This window comes from Psittacula echo (assembly GCF_963264785.1).
Source record: "Psittacula echo genome assembly, chromosome: 2".
Lineage (NCBI taxonomy): Eukaryota > Metazoa > Chordata > Aves > Psittaciformes > Psittacidae > Psittacula > Psittacula echo.
The window spans coordinates 44,035,448-44,043,945 of record NC_137737.1 but is presented as its reverse complement, the minus strand read 5'-3'; positions in this window follow the sequence as shown (position 1 = coordinate 44,043,945).

The following is an 8,498-nucleotide window of genomic DNA, read 5'->3' as shown; positions in this document are numbered from 1 at the left end:
CTGGGAGCTCTGCTCTGGCTGCCCCGGCCGTGGCAGCGCCGGCACCAGGCAGAGCGGATGAGAGGGGAGGCTGCAGCGCAGAGCTCGGGGTGCAGAAAGTGCCTGCCCTGGTGTCTTGAGGCGAGGGTGCACAATGGGCAGGGCTGCACTCGTTGCGCCCTGGTGGAGCAGGGGCTGAGCTGCGGGACGCTGTCAGTAGCTGAAAGGTGTCAGGGGAGCTGAGAGGGAGCTGGGCTGCTTGCTCCAGGCCCAGACTGTAGAGGAGCTATGAGGGTCCACCACAGCGCATACAGAAAAGGAGGAGGGTGTTAATCCAGGAAGCTGGGAGCTAGTAACAAGAACAACAACAAAAAAAATAAAATCCCAAGCCAAAAGAAAGAGGAGGAGGACAATTAACAGCAAGGGGCTTCCTCTAGAATTCAACGTCCTGCACCCTTGTGCCTAGGCTGGAGAGACATGAATTTGGTGGATGTGCCACTCAGTGGATAAAGACCTGACTGGATGGCTGCATGCAGCGAGTTGTCGTCAGCGGCTCAATGTCGGCGACGTGGACAGTGGGTTTGGGTGCGCCTTCAGCAAGTTTGCCAACGATGCTAAGTTATGTGGCTTGGGTGATACACTGGAGAGAAGGGATGCCATCCAGAGGGACCTGGACACACTTGAGAGGTGAGCCAGTGCCAACCTCATGAAGTTCAACAAAGCCAGGTGCAAGATCCTACACATGGACTGGGGCAGTCCTGGGCACAGCTACAGGTTGGGCAGAGAAGAGATTCAGAGCAGCCCTGCAGAGAAGGACTTGGGGGAGGCTCTCATGGGGAGGCTTCTGCTGGTGAGTGCACACCTCCATGCTGACCCTAGCCTTGGCAGGGCTTTCTCCTTCAGGAGGTGTTTGAAACTTGGCTGGCTTTAGTGAAAGGAATTTTTGGTTTCTCTGACTGCTGACCTGCAGAAGGTCTCCTTGGCCATTGCTGCTGAGCATGCTACTGTTAGCCTGTGGCCACACAACCCCAGGCCATGGGCATGTGCTCAGCATGTGGCACAGCTGAGGATTCTGTTTGCAAAACCCTGGAGGCATCAAACTACACTTAGGCTAAATCTTCTCTTTTAGGACATGTATATGTACCAAGTAGACCAAATTGAGTTCAAATCAGAGGAGAAAGCGTATCTGTTTCCAGGTGATTTTGAACCGTGCTTAGCACATGGCAGTGATGCGTGAGCCTCGCGTTGGCCCTTCAGCAGGCATTGGCCTGTGGACGAAGGGTCTGGCAGGTAGATCCCTGCTCCGGGACGTTAGATTGTTTTCTAGCACCATCTAGTGGGTAGACAGCCCTGCATGTCACCTGAGGAACATGTTTGCCCTTACTGCCGGTTTAAAGGAACAGTTAGTTACAAAAGCTCGCCATCGACCTCTACTCTTTTTTTCATTCATTCCTTACCAGCATTGTTTCACGAAACGATGTACTGATACATGATCAGGCAATCCGCCCCGTCCCTGCAGGCACAGGGCTGCTGAAAAATCACCAGGAGATCTCAGTTTAGGATCAGCCCTTTGCAGGAACTTGACAGGCTCAGCATTTTGTGAGAAAAAAATACATTTGACAAAGCTGCTACTGATGTAATTTTGCTGCCTGAAATACACAGGACAAGCCAGATGTAAGCAGATATGAAAAAAAAAACCCCGAACATTAATTTTCTAGTATTTGTAGCATGGCTGTCACACACTGCAAATGTGCCAGGATTTTCTTGGCGGTTGTTTCCCCCCTTGTTTTGAAACACTCAAATAGTAAACAGAACAGATAAGGCTCAGCCACAGCTGACAGGAATATGTGAAAAGCAGAGGTGAACACCAAGACCGCCTGGAGCCCTGAGCAGTGCTGTAACTGAAACTGGTTTTATAGGTTGTGTTCAAGTCAAACAATCTTTAAGCTAAGCGTTAACATAGTTTTTGCTGTCAGTATGTGTAGGAGAACCAGGCTAACAGGTGCCTTTCAGCAAAAGCTCAGGCCTGATCCTGCTCTGCCTACTCCAAACATGGATGAAGATCAAACCTGTTAGTTTCCACCCAAGGGAGGGATGCAAATTTAGATGTCATCTCAAAACATAGAGGGGAAGAAAAATATAAGACAGAACTGTGTCCTTGCTTAGCAGCATTCCTCAAATGCTCTAACCAAACATGCTCTAGTGCCAAATGTTGGAGTTGCTGAATCATTACTCACCTTAGTAGATTTGTACCTCATTCACTTAGACTTGGAACGGAATTTGGCCTGTGGATTTCAGAGATGTTTGGGAGAAGCCTGTCTTGTGTTTGTGGAGGGTTTTTTTTCTGCAAAGCACTTGCACTTCTGTTAGAGCTGTATGTTATCATTGCAGCAACTAACTGCCTTCCTTTTTTTTTCATGTGGGTTCTTCCAGACCTCCTGGCATGCAACTTTTGTTGACTTCTGGGGAATTATTTCCAATTCCTGCCGACTGAAAGAACTCACTCGCTGTATGTAAGCATATATTATAAATTGCTTGTGCAAGAACCAGTTGCAGAACGATGGTGAACACAGTCAGAAAAGGGCATTTGGCTGGATTTGGCATTGTGTTCATCTGCCAACACTATGCAGATGCTCCTCCAAATGTAGGTAACATGCAGTCAGCCCCATGTTTTCTCATCTGAGTCCCAGAGGAGAAGGTTGTTAGGGATGTTTCCAGCAGGACAGAAATGATGGGACTCTCTGTGCAAGTGACTCCTGCTCTGGGAAAGCCTTCTGAGGGCTCTTGCAGCCAGCACAGCAAGGGCTTTCCGTGGCCAGGCTGTTGGCTTCTTCAGGTCTGCCTAGACCTCTGCTTGGAAATCCCAGGCGTTTGTTTTTCTGTACCTTATTTTGGGTTTCATCAGGCATAGTTTATTCAGGCTTCAGCTGAGTGGATTTTATGTGTGAGCAGAATGGCACCCAGTTTGCACAGTGCTGATGTAAACATCAACCTCAAATAATTTGTGCATGTGGCCAGTTAGTCATCTTGCTGGCTTCAGATGGAAATGTGCCAAGACCCTTCTGCAGTGGTGAGGCCAATGCATTTGCACTTTATTTGCATTGGATGTTCAAATATTCTGTATCCCAGTCACAGTTTCCCACAACAGTTCTTTTAAGTGTTATACATGTTTTGGATGGAGCTGAGCACAGAATATTTTTAGTTAATACATAAATTCACAGCAGTTTTGGAGCAATTGAATCAATTTGGGTCAAGTTTGATAAATCATTTTGACAAAAAGAGGGGAGAAGGCCTGGAAAGCATTTTGTTTAAAAATGATATTTTCTTTTGAAATCAGGCTATATTTAAAATTGAAAAAAATAAAATCAGCCCCAAATACTTTTTTCCACTTACAGCTGAAAACACCCTCAACCTGTTTTTCACCCAGTTCTACTGAAGAATTTGTTAGGGATTGGTGACCTAGTAGCCACATCTCAATAGGAAAAAAAATACTTTTGGATTATTTGTGGTTGACCTTATACTGGCTTTCCCCTCAGGACTGTCACAAAGAGTTTTGCACGCACGGGTCTTGTAATACACATGGTACCTCTGAAGAAATTGCTATGTAGGTGACTGTCCATACCACATTACTTCTGAGGGCTGATAAATCACTGCACCAAGAGGAAAACGTCTGTAAGACAAGAGGCAGGATTCCTTCTTGGCAACATCTCTGACAGTCTCATGGCCAGGGAATTTCAATGGCAGTGCACATAAAATAAAGCTCTGCCTCAGCTCTCAACTCAGGCTCAATATCATTCCAATATCATCAGTATCACAAGGAACACTGTGAAGAAGTTTGTCAGGTCTTGCCCTTTTTTCACACCCAGGTGACTTGCTGAGGAATAGCTATCAAGTTTTCAATATGAGTACTGATCATGCTTATAACATGCTTATAGCATATGGGACAGACAAAATAATGTAGTTGACATAGGGGTGTTGCACTAAGGCACTTGGGGACAGAAATTTCCTGCACTCCCATTAGCATGGCTTATTAACATCTGATTTATGATACAGTGCTGTCAGTGCTCTGGCTTGTTCATGCTTGCACAAGAGAGTGAGGTATATAAATACACTCCCAACATGTATAGATACATTTATATATTTAGTGAATGATAAATATTTAATTGTGAATAAATGCTCTGATCATTTTAATCCATCCTCTGGTCATGTTCTGACTTCTGTTTGCTTCTTCATTATTCATAAGCCTTTGCTGAGTAACACAGACAAACCATTTTCAGACTGAGTTTTCTGGGAGTCATTTACTTCAGCTATTCACTATTCATCTTTTGTGGTAGAAGACTGGCTACTTAAACCACACAGTGGTTTTCCCCTAATTCCTAACTGGGTATTTATAAACAGTAAAATAAAGACAGACGAATTGTGAATGCTTTTCTTTGATTGTGAAGATCCTTGTTTGCCTGCCTATATGGGCATGTGTCCCAAGAGCAGCCTTGCCCGGAACCGTGTACATCCGTACAAACACGCAGAAATTTGGGCTTTGGGGAAAGGTCTGTCAGCATAAAGGAGCACAGCCTACAGAACCCGTGTTTCAAGACATAGAATCTACTATGTATGTGTTTCTGGATGGGATCTAGCAGTTCTAATGTTTGCTTTACAGCACAAAATAATGCTGTATGTTCTTATTTTAAAGGCTTTGGTCTACCTGCTACCTTTTTGCACATGTATACCCCTCTTAGTCACAGTGCTGTCTGTTTAGGTGACTCCTTCTTAGCACCTGCATCCCTGGGTAGGGCTGTGATGCCAACATTAAAAGTAATAAAAAAAGGAAAGACAGATTTTCATCATTGAGGTTCAGCTGAAAAAGTATAACAGTCTTGGTCGCAGCTGAACTGAAAGAAGGAGGGGGCTCCCCTCTGGCACACTTGTGTTTTGTCAGACAGGTCAAGATCCCTGTTTGGCTGACTGCTGTGCCTCCGCCAGAGGCTGAGAAGAAGGGAGAGAAGGGAACTGGGGTAGGAAATCTCTCCACTCAATGTGATCTGGAGCTCTGCCACTGTCACCTAGGGATGATCCCACAAAGAATGGTGTACACATGGTTGCTATTCATGGAGCAGAACTGCCTAGGATAAAGGTGCTTTTGCAACACCTCTGTGACCTGATTCTGTTAACTATTGAGGTCCCAGTGTTTGGTGGTTTAGGGTGGACTCCATCTCTCCTATCGTTGGATTCCCTCTGTGCTTATTCCTCTCTTCCCATCTCAGAAGGGTGATGGATCACCTCTGACAGTGCTAGTTTCCCTCTGCAGACCACAGGGATAAAGGCTCAAATGCAGACATGGGCATTTACCTACATTTGCTGTTGTTGCTCTTGCAACACATGGATGTTCTTAATGATCTGTCCATGTATCTTGGAGGAGCCAACGATTCTCTTTACTTGTTCACAGAAGAGTGTGAGTACCTTTGAGAGGTTTCTCCCAGGTTGACTGAGAGAAGCTTGTCTAGTTTCATGTGATAGTGATGGGTTTTCACAATCAACTGAGGATAATTCATGGAGTTAAGGAGAGAGTAAGAGAATGACTGCAATGAGCTGAGATTATTTAGCTTTTATTAGTATTTTCCAAGTAGAGATTCTTCTGGGTAGCATTTATGTGTTATCACCACTAGTACTGTGCTGCCCAGTCAGACCATACTGGAAGCCACTGGAGTATGTGAAAACTGTGTGTCTGGAAAATTTTTGAGTAAAAATATCCTGAAGTATCTATGGATTTTCGGGTAACATAGCTAGTGGCTGGGGATTTGTGTATTGCATTTACGCATGTACTTAAATTCTGCTTAAATGCTAGTTCTGGTGGCCATACCTTTTTTTACCTTGTGCCTAGGCAACAGTGATATCCTGGGACAGAGGATGATGGACTTACTTCCTGCCAGTTAGGATATTAATTTTCTGAAATTTGTTTTGACTCTGTTCTATCTATGTATCTATCCATCTCAGAGTTTATTGCAGAGGTCACCGTCATAAATAAGCCGATGGAAAAAGAGGAGTTGCCATGGTGATGTGATTAGCAAGTAGTGTTTCGTCTACTCAGATTTTCTTTCGAGCATTTGTAGGTCTGTAATTTAATAATAAAATAGTGAGTTGGACTGTGGATCCTATTGAGTAGGCATCATAACTGTCACAGAGGGAAACCCACCCCATCCTTGGAGAACACAGGAACTTAAACCCATTTCATATAGCACCTTGCTCTTCCCAAATCTACAAGTAAGACACCAGTGATTCTTTCTCCCTTACTTGCAGTGTTTTCCAGTGGCAGATGTCAAAGTGGTTTATAAAGATGATCATTCAAAGACGTAATATGGAGGCAGAGGGAGGCAAACTACTCATGAAACACTCATTATGCTTCCTTGTGCAATGCCTTGCATTGAGTTGCACTGGACAAAGAGAGGACATCTGTGCTTTGGAAGGAGCCATCACCAGAGTGCTGTTGTGAGCCACAGCCACAATTGAGCTTATAGCAGAACAAAGCAAGGGATCTGTGCTTGCAATTCCTTCCTCAATGGTATCAGCACGTTATGGTGTCAGGGCAGTAGAGGAGAAAGGGAAGATGGCTGTACACATGAGGAAAGAGATATGACTTGAAATGTAGTAGGTTTTACAAAACATGAGTACAGAAACCATCAGAAAGCATCCCTAAACTGTGGGAAGAAAAACAAACCTTTACTTTCCAGCCCAAGGCCTAAATGTAACACCGTTGATAAAGGGTCTCAAAGTGTGGGGATGGAGCACACTGGGGGTGTCAGGCAAGGTGTCCTTTATCGGTTGTGACTTCTGAGTTGTTCTGCCAAGCAGAGAAGATCCAGATCAGTCCACTGAAGTGGGGATTTTGTGCATACAGAAATCTTTCTCTGCCTCCAGCAAGTGAAGAGAAGCTGGGACAGTCAAAACCCCCAAATGTGTCTTTAGCCTACCTGTGATGCATGTCAGAAGTTTTGAACAAGGTAGGCTGGTGGGCTGGGCTGCCCAAGGGCTGAGAGGTCAGGGTGGAGTGGGCTGTGTCTTCTCCGCAGACTCTCAATAAGGTGGGTCCAGCAAGACTGAACGCTATGTCTGAAGTCTTCAGATGAGAACACTTACTCCTCTGCAGATGCAACAGTGAAAACAGTGACTGAGCTGGCCAGTGAGTGTGCCAGAGAGCTATACTGGATTCCGCTTACTGCTGTGATGAGGTACAAGTTTCCATTTTCTGCATGCAATGTCTGTAAACCCGTGACCTTGCTAAAGAAGTAAAATAAAAAAATAAATAAAACAAGGCCTCATTTTGTGTCCATGTGAGATTACTTCAAGAGTCAGTTTTCAACCACAGTCAACAAAGTACCTTATGTTTATCAAGGCACATTTTCCATTATATATACAGACTTCTTTTTTTTTAATATGAAAGGTCATTTTGAGAGCCCACAATACCACCCTGTCACGTAGGCCCAACAGAATTTGTGGAAATGTTTTATTTGTGTGCTGCATAGAAAGCTCTCTCAAACAAAGTGTGCATCATTTAATCTATTTATAGAACCCCTTGCTTCTCCTAAATACACTGTCATTCTTTCTCTCAGCTAAGAAAGCCTTACTTTATTTTATCATCAGTTTTTAGTATTTTATCGTAAGCATTAAGAAATAGTCAAACTTGTCCAAACCAAGGAGGAATGGCTGATATTTTCTTCTTTTTTCTTTTTTTTTTTTTTTTTTAATGTTAGTCTGTAAAGGCTTTCTTGAGGACATGGAAAACACAAGGTTTTTGAAACAGGAAAAGATCAGATGTGCTAAACTAAAAGGCTCTCTTAACATACATCACTTTCAGTCTGCTCTGGTAGACTACAAAGAGTGCAGTCCAACAGCACCTTCAGTAACACCGCATCATCCGTGAGAAAGTAGACTTGCTTAAGTGTGTATAAGGACAGAATTGGGCCCTGTGCTTTGTTCTCAGCTATGGGCTTGACTCTGCTGTTGTGAGGTCAGGCCATAAAGAGAGGTAAGGAAAGGTTACAGAACTGGGCTCACGGCTATGCTGAGTATACTTCAAGAATTTAATTTGGCCATGGAAATATTCCCATCACAGCAGTATCACCTCTCATTAAAAGAGGGAATATTGCTGTAGCCCATAAGCTCTGTAGGGGAGGAATTAACTTTTAAACTGAACACTGCATTTGGATAGGAAGTGAGCTTAGTGGGGTCTGTGTGCTAAGGAACTTTGATACAAATACTCTTTCAAGTTTCAACCTGTGCACAGAGTAACAATGGTCAAACACAGACCAGGAATTAATTACTGTGAAGTAGTTTCCAGTTAAAAAAAAAAATACTAGTTTATAATTCCTTTTCTGGATGCTTTCTAGTGTCATATAATTGTGCTGATTACTAAAATAATTACTGAAATGAACCATGTAGGTTATTTTTCCAGATGGAGAGTGGAAAAAGTGGATCTTTCAAGATGCTTTGCATTGCTTTTGGGCAGGTTCATCCATGCAAAGCCA